Source organism: Sorex araneus, chromosome 4 (assembly GCF_027595985.1).
Source record: "Sorex araneus isolate mSorAra2 chromosome 4, mSorAra2.pri, whole genome shotgun sequence".
NCBI lineage: Eukaryota > Metazoa > Chordata > Mammalia > Eulipotyphla > Soricidae > Sorex > Sorex araneus.
The window spans coordinates 12651663-12666984 of NC_073305.1; the positions used below are offsets into that span (position 1 = coordinate 12651663).

General features: G+C 45.8%; 1 protein-coding gene across 1 annotated transcript in view; it reads left to right on the forward strand.

Moving 5' to 3' along the window:
* Positions 1–437: 437 nt before the first annotated feature.
* The window catches only part of ALDH1L1 (aldehyde dehydrogenase 1 family member L1), a 54841-nt gene continuing 39956 nt past the window's right edge, over positions 438–15322 (forward strand). The window contains exon 1 of the mRNA XM_055135152.1: positions 438–591. The gene's annotated coding sequence lies outside the window, so the exon portion shown is untranslated. The remainder of the gene's footprint in view (positions 592–15322) is intronic.

Consider the following 15322-nt stretch of genomic DNA (forward strand, 5'->3'; position numbering starts at 1 on the left):
AAAGGAAAGGAAAGGAAAGGAAAGGAAAGGAAAGGAAAGGAAAGGAAAGGAAAGGAAAGGAAAGGAAAGGAAAGGAAAGGAAAGGAAAGGAAAGGAAAGGAAAGGAAAGGAAAGGAAAGGAAAGGAAAGGAAAGGAAAGGAAAGGAAAGGAAAAAAATGCAAACAAGCAGCAGACACCTACCCTGGGGGCTGTGGCCCCTTTTAGAGCAGCAGGACTGGGCCCTTGGGGCCAGCCCGTGCGTTTCCGGGCTGGGAGCTGTTCTTTCTACGGGGCTCCTGGCGGTCCCCAGTCCCCGCGGAGGGTCCATCCATCGCTGGTCCTAGTGTCCACACACGCAAACAGGCTCGGAACGGGGAGCGCCCCTGAGCCCGGGTCGCGGGGACCCCGCGAGCCAGGGCCACTCCGGGCCAGCCCCGGCGTCCCGTCCCCGCCTCCCGCCTCCCGCCTCCCGGTCCCTCCCCCGAGCTCGGCGGGGCGGGGGGCGGGTCCCACTCCCTGCCCAGGGCCAGCCTGCACCGGCTGCTGTCCCTGACCAGGCTCTCAGAGGTCCCCGTGTCCCCGCGACGCCCGTGCGAGTTCTCCCACGCTCGGTGAGTTCCCCAGCGCGGCCCAGACTCCCCCTTCAATTCACCCCGTTGCAGGGGGCGGGGTGGGGCTCTTCCTTGGGCTCGGGTCCCCTGGGGTTGGGGAGCGGGGCGGTTGGGCTTGCAAGGGAGGAGAAATCAGAAGTCAGAGCGCAGGGTGACAGCGACAGCTGGGTCGTTGCTCCCCTCTAGGCCCATTTTTGGGACAGGAAAATGCACTCCGACCCGGTCCTCGGGTCAGATCTGACCGCTGGGGACCGAGGCCTCTTGGGATTGCAGGCCGACAGGGACCCCCCAGGTAGCCAGCCTGACCCCCTCCTCTCACCTGCCCAGGGGAGGCTGGCATGTCCCTGGGACGCAGCTTAGACTTCTCAGCCGCCCGGAGCAGGGGGGGGGCACTGGGGGGGTCTCTGATGTCCAGCGTCCTTGCTTCCGTGCCCCCCTTCTCAGTGACCTTGGGTCTCCGCTTGGGCTAAAGTGCGGAGGGGTGAGAATCCACAGGTGGTCTGGGCTCACCTTCACACCCCCAGGCCCCCCAGAATGTAGGCCACTGTCCTTCCTTCTGGCGCTGGACTTCATAGTGGCCCCCGGGAACTCGTGGCCAGGAAACCCTAACAGTTTCTCCAGGTGGGGCCTGAACACGGGCTCAGGGGGTCTCAGATGGAGGAAAGGACAGCAGAAGGGGGTGACCTGCAGCCAGGGGACCCACCTAGGAGAGGGACAAGGTGGCCTCCCTGTCACGGTGGAGGAATGGGGGTCCAGTGTGGGAAGGGGGTCCCGGCGTGGGAGGGGGCACTGTCACTGGGCAGTGGCCGGGCCTTCCTAGAGCAGCCTCCCTCCAGCACCTGGGACCCCCTGGCCAGAACAAAGGGACCTGAGCCTCCGGACCCCCCACCCCACCACCCCAAAGTCTGCCAGCTGGGCGGGGTGGGGGTCCAGGAAGCCAGGACCCTTCGGCCACCAGCACCTCCAAGAGCGCAGGGACACGAGGAGGCAGAGCGGCCGCCCGCAGCTGCGGGGCTCGTCCCCCTGCCGTCCTGGAGTCACGCCAGGCTCCGGGGTCAGAGGGTACAGGGGAGGGGGCAGGTCCCCAGGACAGCTTGTCGTTGCCACAGTCCCTGGACCTTGATAACAAACATCCCTTCGGGCTGGCCGCCCTGCCCGCCTCGCCTCCAATGGGCTCTTGTGCCTCTTTACTTTCCCACAAGTAATACATGCTAATGTAAGAACCGAATAGTTTCCAGAGAGAAACTTCTGGAAAGAATTCCAGACTCAAAACACAAAAATCACCTTGAACCAAAAAAGCTTAACTGTTAAGTCGTGACTTAATAATTAAGTGTCAATCCTTGCAGGATTTTTACATTGTAGCTACATCCACGGGCTGGAGCGATAGCACAGCGGGTAGGGCGTTTGCCTTGTACTCGGCTGGGGCCGGGTTTCATTCCTCCGTCCCTCTTGAGGTACTGAGAGCATCCCGCCCGCACGGCAGAGCCTGGCAGCTACCTGTGGCATATTCGATATGCCAAAAACGGTAACAACAAGTCTCGCAATGAAGACGTTACTGGTGCCCTCTCGAGCAAATCGATGAACAATAGGATGAGAGTGCTACAGTGCTACAATCAACCACACGTACATACACTCCCCCACATATACCATAGCACACAACAAACATATGCCACATACACAGACACATACCACACACATATCACACATACACATGCTGCGTGTACTGTACATGCATATGTACCACATGTATGCAACTCATACGCACACCACTTATACACACCACATACCACACACCACACAGAACACACACACTCCATATACCACACCTCCTTTATACAAGCCACACATTACTACACATACATGCTACACATACCATAAACACAGCACAGGCATAATACACCACATATACACACATCACATACATCACACATGCCACATATCACATGCACCCTTTTAAAACTTAGGCACCACAGATATGCTACACATACCACACCATATACACACACATGCTAAACATACCACACAGAACATACACATTCTATATACCACACCTCTTTTATACAAACTGCATATATAGTACATATACATACTACTCGTACCATAGGCACAGTACACACATATAACACACCACACATCACGGGCACAGATGCACCTCTTTAGAGGTCCCCATGGTTTGTTACTTCTGGGGGTGAGCGGCTGTGTCTGTCATGAACATGAAGAAGGCGGTTTCTGGGGTTTCTTTCACAGCATGAGAGCAACTGTGTCATTATTCACAAACGCTCACAGTCCCATACTCGCATCCAAGCAGAATTTAGAGAGGAAGTTTCTAGATTCCAAAGAAAGGAAGCATCATTAGAATATTGGTATTTATGGCCAAGTTTTCCTCCCAAATTTGTGCCAACTCCCACCTTCCTGATGGCGCACGCGTTGATCTGTTTTCCCAGAAGAGTCCACTGGGGCTGGTGCACTGTCATTAGCTTCCAATCTTAGGGGAGGAAAATAGCCTCTTGTCTTATGATGCAGCTCATGGATAACTTGTGGCTTCAATGTGCCTTTTGTCGCGGACATGGAAGTAATATTTTTCTTCTGGCATATCACTTCCGACGACTCAAATTTCATGTATGAAAATTTGTAACATTCTTTCCTTTACATCTTTTCTTTACCAGCAGACTTGTGTAGCTCAGTGCTCACCAGAGTTTTCTAATATTTTGTGCTAACAATTCACAGCCTTTCTATTTTTATTTTAAAAATATTTATTTTGGAGAGATAGTACAGTGGGTAGAGCATTTGCCTTGCACACAACAGACCCAGGTTAGCCCCTCTGAGCCCACCGGGAGTGACCCTTGACTCCCAGGCGGGATACTCTCAGTAGCTCGAGCCAGGAGTAAGCCCTGAGCATCACTGAGTATGGCCCAAAAACCAGTAAATAAAATTTTAAAATATTTATATTTTAATCCAATGAGCTGCATCTTGGAGTAGGATGTAAAGGATAAAGGTTGGTGTGGTGATTTGTGGATTGAAATTCATAGACAATCTTAAAGAAAAATTTTAGATTTACAGAGAAACTGAGCAGAGCGGAGCTCCCGTGTGCCCCTTTCAACCCCGCTGTCCTTTGTGGTTCGTACATTTCATTAGTCTCATACATCCATTATGTTCATTGAGCCGTATTGGTATTCTATTAACCACTAAAGTTCATAGTGTACGTCAGACTTCAACTTGGTCCTGCATTGTCTGTAGACTTTGAAAATTGTCCTGCCCCCATGGTTATAATAAGTAATAGTAGATCCCCTGTAAATGAAAAGATGGCCAGAGCTCCTTCCACCCATTTATTCCTCATGCCCAACCCCGGCCAACCTGCCTCCATAGTTTGGCCTTTCCCAGAATCTCATGTCTTCTGTATGTACAGTCTTCTTTACAGTCTTTTAAAAAATATTTCATTTTTATAAAGTAGTTCACAATATTTGATTACATTTAATATTCAAACGCCAATCCCACCACCATTACAAACCTTTCCACCACCATATTTTGGATGTTTCCATCCCAAACCCCAGCCCCTGCCCCAAGAAGAACCTAAATATCTTATTTCGTATTATTTGTTATGAATAAGCTGCTGAAAATACTCCTTTCCTTAGAGGAGAGTGTGTGAAGATTGTTGTATTTCACCCAGGGGCCATTAAGCCCTTCTATATGAGATTACTAATATGCTGTTAAGGGTTAAGACTTGTGTGCTTGTGTGTGTGTATACACACACACACATACACACACATATATACATATATATATAAATCTTTGAAAAAATACATTTCCCCTCTAAGATCAGTTGCCTTCTCCTTTAAACCCCATCAAATGTAGTGCGCTATTCTTGGAGTATGAGTGGTGTGAGGTATGAGATGCCGCTCCAGCCTGTACTAGAGTCTTTTCAGGAATCTTCTTTCACTTGCTAGTATTCAATTGCGGTTTCTCCATGTCTTTTTGGCTTGATAGACCATAAGTAATGTCTCATACTTCGTTTTATGGGTTGAACACTGTTGATCCTTTCCCTTATTGAAAGACATCTTGATGGCTTCCAAGTCTGTGCAGTTGGGAAAGAGGTTGCTATAAACTTCATCTCCAAGTTTCGACATGGATCTGTTTCAGCTCATTTGGGGAAATGCCAAGGAATGCAACTGCTGGGTCTCGTGATAAGGGAATCTTTAGTTTTATAAGAAACCATCAAACAATACATTCTCCTGCGGACAGAATCCACTGGTCCTCAGACCTCTGCCTCCTATGTCTTGAGCAGATTGGGGGTAGCCTCTTTCCAGATGCCCCCGCCCCCCCAGGGCTGGGCCCCCTGCTCCATCTGCTGGTGCCAGCTTCTCACTGAAAACCTGTTGAGGTGCACAGGTATGGGCATGACAATCTTGGGTTTCCTCACGGGCTTCCCGGAGTGGCTGCTCACCTTACTGGCATGGCTGGCCGTAATGAATGTGTTCCCACTTGGCACGCTGGTGCTGAGACCAGATCTCCACTTGCAGCTCATTCAGCTGGACGGCACATGCCACCTGTGAGCGCTCCATCAGGCTCAGGTACTTCTTGCAGTGACTGAGAGTCCTTTTTGCTCCCCATCCATCCCAGCATCCTGTGCTGTCGGTGTTCGGGATGCTGGTTATTCTAGGAGGTGTGCGTTGATGGTCGTTATTTGAATCAACAATTCCTGTTGGCATGTGCTATGAAGCGTTTTTCACACAAATGTTTTGAGGTCAGGGATCATCTCAGGGTGGGGCTTGGACAGCCATGGCGGGTATTGAGGGTCACCCCTAAGGGTCAGCCATGTGCAAGGCAAACACCCTACTACCCATTGTACTATATATCTCTGGCCCTTTTCACAAGCTACTTGCCATCTGTCTGCCTCCCTGGATGAGGTGTCTGTCCAGGTTTTTCCTTCGTTTATTAGTTGGGTTGTTGGCTTTTGTTTCTAAATTATTGAGTCTTAAGAATGCTGTGTCTATTTTTTATACCAGTTCTTTATCACATATGTGGGTTTTGTTTTGTTGGGGGAGGGGTCTCCCTGGAGGAGTTGGAGATCACCAAGTCTATACCTGGGTTTGAGGAAGCCATGCAGTGCAGGGATTTGGACCTGGGGTCCAGCATACCAGCACTTTGAGCTGTCTGCCTGACTCCCCTTACCTACTTATTCTTCTCAGTCATTTATCAGAGTCATTTGCAAAGCCAAAGCTCCACATCTTAATGAAATCCAGTTTACCCTTTTATGGACTGCACTTTTGGTGATATACCTAAAAATTTAAACTCTAGGTCACCTGGACTTTATCCTAGATTGGCTTCTAAGAGTTTCAGAGTTCTCATTTAATATTTAGGTGTATGATAGATTTTCAGTCTTTTTTTTACACCTAGTTGTTCCAAAATCATTTGTTGAAAAGCCTGTTCTTCCTCCATTGAATTGTCTTTGCCCTTGTGTGAAAGATCAATTTATTTTCTGTAACTGGTTTGTTTCTGGTTATTTTTTTCTCTACCTTTTTATCATTATCATGTCAAGATAGTAATATATATAGTATAAATAGTATATATAGCATATATAGTAATTATAGGACAAGTAGTCAGGTACTATGTCTACTATAAGATATAAGAATATATAAATAGTAGTACAAGATCTATACTATAATAGATCTTGATATGAAACAATGTCAGGAATTGAGCTTTGTTCATCTCCTTCAATATTGTGTTGGATATTCCAGGGTTTTTTATCATCCCATAGAAACTGGAACTGTCATTGGGATTGTATTGAATCTGTGAACAAATTGGAAAGAATTGATACCTTTAATATATTGAGTCTTCCATCCATGTTTATAAATTATCTCTACATTTGCTTTGTTTGAATTTCTCATCAGAGTTTTTACATATAACTAAATGTTTTCTTTTGTTTTTTTTTGTTTGTTTTTTGGGGTCACACCCGATGATGCACAGAGGTTACTCCTGGCTCATGCACTCAAGAATTTCTCCTGGCAGTGCTCGGGGCACAATATGAGATGCTGGGAATCGAACCTGGGTCGGACATGTTCAAGGCAAATGCCCTACCCGCTGTGCTATTGCTCCAGACCCTAAATGTTTTCATTTTTAGTGATAATGTAAATGTGTTGTATCTCTGATTTCAAATCCCAATAATGTTTCTCAGGTGTATAAAAGGCAACTGGATTTTTTGTTTGTTTGTTTTTGTTTTTGGGTCACACCCGGAGATGCACAGGGATTACTCTTGGCTCTGCACTCAGGAATTACTCCTGGCCATGCTCAGGGGACCATATGTGATGCTGGGAATCGAACCCAGGTCAGCCTCATGCAAGACAAATGCCCTACCCGCTGTGCTATCGCTCAAGCTCCAGCAACTGGATTTTTTAAAAAACATATTTTTTAATTGAGTCACCATGAGAACAGTTACAGGGCTTTTAGGATCGAGTCTCAGTCATACTATGCTCAAACACCCATCCCTTCACCAGTGCACATGTTCCACCACCAAAAATCCCAGCATACTCCCGTCTCCACACTCCCCCTCTGCCTGTGTGGCAGATGATTTTCACTTTACTCTTTCCTTGCTTCGATTACATTCAATTTTCTATAGGAAACTCACTATCATTATTTGGAGTTTTTCCTCCAACCATCAGAGGTGGAATGGCATCATTAGATTGTGTGTTTTCTATTGTTGGTAACAAAGAGCGTATGATGTTGCACGGTCGTGAAAGTGGCCGCCCAGATTTGGAATTCTGGTATTAAGTCCAGAGGTATTTCTGCCAGCAGCCGCTGCATTCCAAGGTTGGTTTCTGTGGCGCTGGGATCATGGCTGTTCAGGAGCGGAGGAGCTGTCCATGGGCGACCGCTTGGGGTCTCATTTGGGCAGGAGGCAGGGCTGGTTCTGCCTCCCCCATCGCAAGATTCCCCATGCATCTCGTCCCATCACTGCAAACTCCTACCTCTCTGTCCAATTGGTTCTGAACGGTGGTGGTCGCCATGCTGTCCAGGGGGGAAAAGGCCGAGGTACAGAAACCCTTCCCCTCCTGGGGTTGCACGGGGCCATAGCTTAGTTCAGAGTCCAGGAGTATATCTGCCAGCAGCCACTGCGTTCTGAGATTGGTTTTTGTGCCTCTGGGATAATAGATGCTCAGGGGTGGCGGAGCCATTCCTGAGCATATTTTTTGTATATCAGGAAAGGTCGTGCGGCCGCATAAGCGGCTGCGCAGTTTGGAGGTGTCCCAGTCCTGCATACCGGAGCCGTGTTAGTAGAAAGAAGCTCAGTGTCTCCGGGGCTCCATCTGGAGAAGGCGTGCTGGCTGTACCTTCTCCGTCTGGCACCCCGGTGATTAACTGGATTTTTAACACTATATTGTGACCTTCCTTTAAAGATAGTTGCTTATGAAGTCCAGAAATTTTTATTAATTCTTTGAGATTTTCTGATAAACATTCATAGTACGCATGAATGAAAAGTTTATTTCTTTCTCCCTAGTTTGCATGCATTTCATTTCATTTTCTTGTCTTGTGGTGGCTAGAATTTTCAGTAGGATGTCGAATAGGAATAATAAAGCAAACACACTTTCCTGTTCCTATGTTAGTGGGAAAACGTCTCATTTGTCATCATTACGTGTTAGCAATAGATTTTTGTGAATGCTTTTATGGAAATAGTTTCTTCTCTATTCCTGGTTTGTTACGAGTCTTCAATCTTAGATAGTAGACTTCATCAAATGCACTTTATGCAACTCTATGTGTACCTACAACTTTAATTTTTTATAATATTAATATGTCCTATTACATGAATAGATTTTTTAAAATGTTGTTTTGCTTTATTCTTTATTTTGGTGCCACACCCAAAATAAGTATCACACCCAGTGATACTTAAGAGTTACTCCTGGCTCTGTACCCAGGCAGGACTCCAGGGACCGTATGGTATGCTGGGGGTCAAACTTGAGTCAGCATGTACAAAGCAAGGCCCCTTCCCACTGTACTATCAAGCCACAATTTTTGAATGTTATAGCAGGAATATCTGGCATAAATCTCACTTGATTGTACAATATTTTTATATATCACAGTATGTAATTGGCTAATATAGCACAAAGGATTTGATGTTTATGTTCATGAAATACATTGATCTGTCATTTTGCTTTCTTATAATGTCTTTGGGTTTTTATTAGGCATGATAAAATGAGTTCGAAAATACTCCCTCTGCTGTCATTTTCTGAAATAAGTTAGAGGCAACTGATAGAATTTTTTTCTTAAATGTTTAGTGGAATTCATCTGTGATCCTAGTTTTTTTTTTGTTTTTTGTTTTTTTGTTTTTTTGTTTTTTTTGCTTTTTGGGTCACACCCAGCGATGCTCAGGGGTTACTCCTGGTTTTGCACTCAGGAATTACTCCTGGCAGTGCTTGGGGGACCATATGGGATGCCGGGGATCGAACCCAGGTCGGCCGCGTGCAAGGCAAACGCCCTACCCGCTGTGCTATCGCTCCAGCCCCTGTGATCCTAGTTTTTTATGAAAGGGTATTTATAATTGACTACATGTAGCACTGTCATCCCATTGTTCATCGACTTGCTCGAGCGGGCACCAGTAACATCTGCATCGTGAGACTTGTTGTTACTGTTTTGGGCATATCGAATACGCCACAGGTAGCTTGCCAGGCTCTGCTGTGCGGGTGGGATACTCTCGGTGGCTTGCCGGGCTCACCGAGAGTGACGGAGGAATTGAACCCAGGTCGACTGTGTGCAAGGCAAACGCCCTACCAGCTATGCTATAGCTCTAGCTCTACATATTCTTAATAAATATGGGGATTTTTTTTTGGTGGTGGGGGGCAAACCCAGGAGTGTTCAGGGGTTACTCCTGGGTTTGCACTCAGGAATTACTCCTCAAGGTGCTCAAGGGACTATACGAGATGCCAGGAATCAAACTAGGTCAGCCACATGCAAGGCAAGAGCCCTTCCTGCTGCGCTATTGCTCTGGCCCCAAATATGGGTTCTTTAAAATCATTTCTTTCTCTTTGTGTGTAAATTGTGGCTTCTTGACCTTCCACGGATTTGACTCTATGAGAGAGGAGTCTCTTAGCCATAATAGAAAAGAACCGAATTTCCACTTGGTATGGCCACCGCAGTCCCCCTCCCAATCAGCTCTCTCTGGTTTAAAACAGCTAGCATGGCTACGGATACATCATGAATCATGACCAGGGTTGGTTTCTCATCTCTTGCCCCCCCAACCCTGTTGCCCCCTTCTGGCTTTCACATTCCAAATGAGAGTCATGGGCCCACTCTGAGGTGATTGGGCTCACTATTAAGTGCTCAGCCTCACTTTCTTTGCTAGGCTATGGTGATGGATCGTCCTAGTGAGGAGGCTGTCCTGGGGACAGCTCTGGTGGTTCCCCTTATCCACTTTGTCCTCCAGAGCTTGTCCTGGAACACAGGCTTGTTCCTAAGACTTGTCCCTAGGTTTCTTCAACATCTTGCCAGACAGCTAATCGCCTAAAAATGCATTAAGAAGCAAGTGGGAGGAGTTTGCACTGTATTTTATTGCTGCCGGAAGAGGAAAGTTAGACTGAAAAGACTTCTTATCAGTGAGGCCGAGATGGTGTCATTCATGTCTGTCACATACCTGGGCCCTATAAACGTTCTGGACCTTTGCTCTCAGCTACTCTCAGTGCTGGCGTGTGGGGCAATACATGGTGAGCAGACTCTGCCCGACTAGCTTAGCTGGGTCTCCCATGCCCACCTACAGCATTACCAAGGGTCCTCGAGCCCATCTACGGGGTTGTCAAGGGCCCTTGGGTGCACCTCCAGGGTTACCCAAGGGTGCCAGTGAGACCCCCCACTGCAGAGAATTCCCTGGAAGGAGGACGTGACCCATGCCTAGGTTTGCACCTGCCTCCCTGAAAAGCTCTCATCTACACCCAGCCTCAGAAATGCAAAGACAGCGCCTCTTATCTCCTTGTGATTACTGGCACAGCGGACTGGGGCAGAGGTCAGTGACAGGAACAACTTTAATCCAGCACTTTTCACGGGGCATCATTTCCGTTTCCTTGGTATAGAGACAATCCATTAATGAACATTTCAAAAACAGCAGTCACCTCTTTTTTGGAGGGGTGGGGAGAATACCAGCTACTGCTCGGGGCTTACTCCTGGCTCTGTGCTCAGGCTACACTCCTGGTGGGGCTCAGGGATGAATCTAGGGTGTTGGGAAATCACAGTCCGATCAGCTGCATGCAAGGCAAGCACCTTATCCACCACACTATCTCCCCAGTCCCCAGCAATCCTGGTTTAATTTTAATGCATATGAGAAAATACGACTACTAATTCAACCCGTCATTTCAAATATGTCCTTGTATAGTACCTAAAAGTAGAACATATCGAGGCCTTAACCAGGGAAGTGAAAGTGTAATGAAGACTTGGACCTTTACTCAAAGAAATAAGAGGAGAACGAAATCAATGAGGCCAATGCAGTGTTCGTGGATGGGGAGACTTAATATTGCTGGGAATCGTGTCCAGAGACATTGCACACTCAGCACGGACACCACCAACATTCCAAGAGCCTTTTATTTTTTCAGAAATAGAACCAATCCAAACATTCATGCGTAATTGCAAGAGGTCCCAAAATAGTCAGATGATCTGCAAGAAAAACAAAATTAGAGGCCTCAAGTTTTCTGATTTTAAAATGCACAAAGCTGAAGAAATCATAAGTGCCCAGTTGATTTTTGACAAACCCTTTCAATGGGGGAAAATTAGTCTCTTCGTAAATGTTGCTGATGCAGCTGGATTTTCACATGCCCCCAAAATGAAGGAGACCCTCTAACACGCCATACTGGAAAGGAAAAAACCTCAAAATGGGTCAATAGCCTTAATAGATCAAGAGCTAACACTAAAATATGACTCAAAGACAAAGCAGGGAGGCTGGAGAGAGGGTTGGGAGTTAAGGCATTTGCTTTTGCATGCAGCCAGTCAATCATGATTTGAACCCAGACATGGCAGGGAACCCTCCAAGTACTGCTAGGAGTGACCCCCAGAGCACTTTCCAAACTCCTCTCCTCCCTCCCCCCCAAAAAAACCCATAGGGGCAAGTCTTCAAGATCTTAAACTTTAATTCAACTAATGCACAAGAAAGCGAAGGAAGGGAGGGAAGGAGTGAAGGAGGGATAGAAGGAAAGATGGAGAGAAGAAAGAAAAGATGGAAGGAAGGCAAGGAAGGAATGGAAGAAGGAAGGAAGGAATTCTGACAGAATTATGTCAGTTTTCCTCAAGCTAGGCTATGTATCAGTGCAAGACAATATGAAATATGATTAACTGAGACCTCCAACAAAGTTTTATCTCTTCATAAGCAGATTAATAAGGGTCAAGATAGCCAAGACCATATTGAAGAACAAAACTAGTGACCAGAAGCTACTATAAGCGAAAAGTCTCTAGAAAGCGATGCTGCAAAGTGGCTCAGCCGCAAAGCCAAGCCCTCGCCCTCCCCCCACAGAGAAAAGCTGGAAAGCTTGTGCAGACTGACAGGAACAACTGTCAGCTGTGACTTGACTCAAGCCAAGATGCGACTGAGAAGTTTGAAATGTGGGAAATCAATCTGACACTTTCTTACCTTTACTCCCAGCACAGTGGCAGTCAGGAGAACAGGAACAAGTGTTGGCAAATATCACATCCGATCATTCTGGTTTCAAAATCCAGAATTTATAAAGAGCTTCTATAACTTGTCAATGAAAGACAACCAACTTGGGGCTGGAGCGATAGTGCAGCGGGGAGAGTGTTTGCCTTGCACACGCCGACCCAGGTTCAATTCCCAGCATCCCATATTGTCCCCCGAACATCACCAGGAGTGACTCCTGAGTTCAGAGCCAGGAGTAACCCCTGTGCATTGCCAGATGTGACCCATAAAAAAAAATACAGTTGTGTGGGTGATGAAATCCCTTTCTGAAAACAGTCAAGATGCTTGAACAATACTAAATGTAAATAGTAACACTGAATTGTACACTTAGAAAGAGTTGTGATGTTGACTTTTATGTTGCATCTCTCCTATGATTCTAATAAAAATAACTTAAGCTGGGGCCAGAGAGATAGTACTGGCATTTGCCTTGCATTGCAGCCCACCCTGGTTCCATCCCCGACTGACATCCCATACGGTCCCCCAAGCACTGCGAGGAGTAATTCCTGAGTGCAGAACAGGGAGTAATCTCTGAGCATCTCTAAGTATAACACAAAAATGAAAATAAAAATAAATAAGTGTAATAGTCAACTTAAAGATAGACAAACAGAGCCTTGGAGTAAAATGCAGATCCAGAGATAGATTTATCCATATATGGTCTGGAAAGAAAATATTTTGGATAGAAATTTTGTTCCATAAGGATTGACCGTGTAAACAGGAGCATGTAGTTTCTCAGTTTTTAAGATGAAAACTATTTTTCAAAGCAGTTTTAAGTTCACAGAAAAATGAAAGGTGTAGCGATTCCCCCCACTTCCTGGGCCCTCAGCCTATCTGTACATGTCCCACACAAGGGTATATTTGGACATCAGTATCACACAGAATTTATAGCTTATGTGAAGGCTTACTCTTGGGGTTCACATGCTGTGAGTTTGGATAAATCTGTTATGACATGTAGGCGAGCTGGAGCGATAGCACAGTGGTTGGGCTTTCGACTTTCACGAGGCCGACCCGAGTTCGATTCCTCCACCCCTCTCGGACAGCCCGGCAAGCTACTGAGAGTATGGAGCCCACATGGCAGAGCCTGGCAAGCTACCCGTGGCATATTGGATATGCCAAAAACAGTAATAATAAGTCTCTCAATGAGAGACGTTACTGGTGCCCGCTCGAACAAATCGATGAGCAACGGGATGCAACGGGATGACAGTGACAGTGACATGTAGGCATCATTTTGTACCATACAGTATTTTCACTGCCATAAAAAATTCTATGATTAAGGACCAGAGAGATAGCACAGGGGCAAGGTGTTTGCTTTGCATGTGGCTGGCCCGGTCAGATCCCCGGCACCACATTAGTTTCACCTCATACCTTGAGTAAAGAAGTCTTGAGTAAGGAACCAGTAGCCCCTCTGCACTGCTGGAGGTGGTCCCAAATCCTCATACCCAATACTCCATGCTGTCTGCATTCATGCCTTCCCTCTCTTCCATTCTGATCAACACTAATCTTACTACCATCTCCAACGTTTTGCCTTTTCCACCGTGTCATAGATTTGGAATCATATACTAAGTTGACGTTCAGATTCGCCTCTTTCACGTAGTAATACACATTGGCGTTTCCTCCGTTGTTTCTTATGGCTTCTTGACTCATTTCCTTTTAGTGCTAAGTAATTGTCCATTGTCTAGAGAATGCAGTCTGCCAATCCGTTTACCTATGAAAGGACTTCTTGGTTGCTTCCAAGTTTTGCCAAGTATAAATAAAGCTGCTATAAACATCTGTGTACATAAGATTTTGCACACACATGAGTTTTCAGCTCATTTGGGTAAATACCAGGGAGTATGATTGTTGGATTATATGGTACAAAGTATATTTAGTTGTGTAAGAGGCTGCCAAATTGTCTTCTGATGTGACTCTCATTCTGCATTCTTCACCCATGGTGTATGAGAGTTTTTGTTAACTAACATTTTGGGTTGTCAGTGTTCCAGATTTTGACTATTGTAACAAGTATCTCAGTCTTGCTTGAATTTGCATTTCCCTATAATCTACACATGCAGTGGAGAGTCTTTCCTCACATATGCCGGTCTTCAGATCTTCTTCGATGCAGTGTGTGTTAAGATCTTTGGTGCATTTGAAAACAGTTTTTTGTTTGTTTGTTTGTTTGTTTTTGGAGCACACCCAGCGATGTTCAGGGATTACTCCTGGCTCTGTGCTCAGGAATTACTCCTGGTGGTGCTGTGAAACCAACCATATAGGATGCCTGGGATCAAACCCTGGTAGGTCACGTGCAAGGCAAAAGCCCTACCTGCTGTACTATGGCTCTGGCCCCAAGTGTTGTGGTGTTTTTTTTTTTAATGGTTTAATTTTTTTAAGTCCCTTGTATATTTTGAAGAATAGTTCCTGATCAGATGAATCTCTTTCAAATGTTTTCTTTCAGTATGGCCTTCTCATTCTTCACACGGTGCCTGTTTCGAAACAGAATAAATACTTCATGGTATTCATTGTCTCAGGGTTCTCTTTCCTAAATTGTGCCTCCGATGTTATATCTAAAAAGTCAGCAGATGGAACAGTAGCACAGTGGGTAGGGCGATTGCCTTGCATGCGGCTAGTCCCGGTTTAATCCCTGGCACCCCATATGGTCCCCTGAGTACTGTTAGGAGTGATTCTGGAGTGTGATCGAGGAGCACCCCCTGAATGTCGCCAGATGTGAGCCAAAAACCAAATAAATAAATAAATAAATAAAAAGACTATTTCTTTAAAAAATAAAATAAAAGCCACGAAATGTTCTTGGTCATCTCGGTTTTTCTGTGTGTTATCTTCTAAGTTTATAGTTTTGAGTTTTCTACTTAGGTGCGTGGTGCATTTTGAATGAGTTAGACTGTGAAGTCTGTATCTGATTTAATGACTTCATTGTTGTCCAATTGTTCTGGCACCATTTATTGGAAAACTACCTTTGCACCCTTGCACCGATAGCTGCTTTGTCAAACAATAAGAATTTTAGAAGATACAAAGAATATTTTTTTTTTTATTGAATCACCAAGTGGAGGGTTACAAAGTTCTCAGGATTATGTCAGTTATACAATA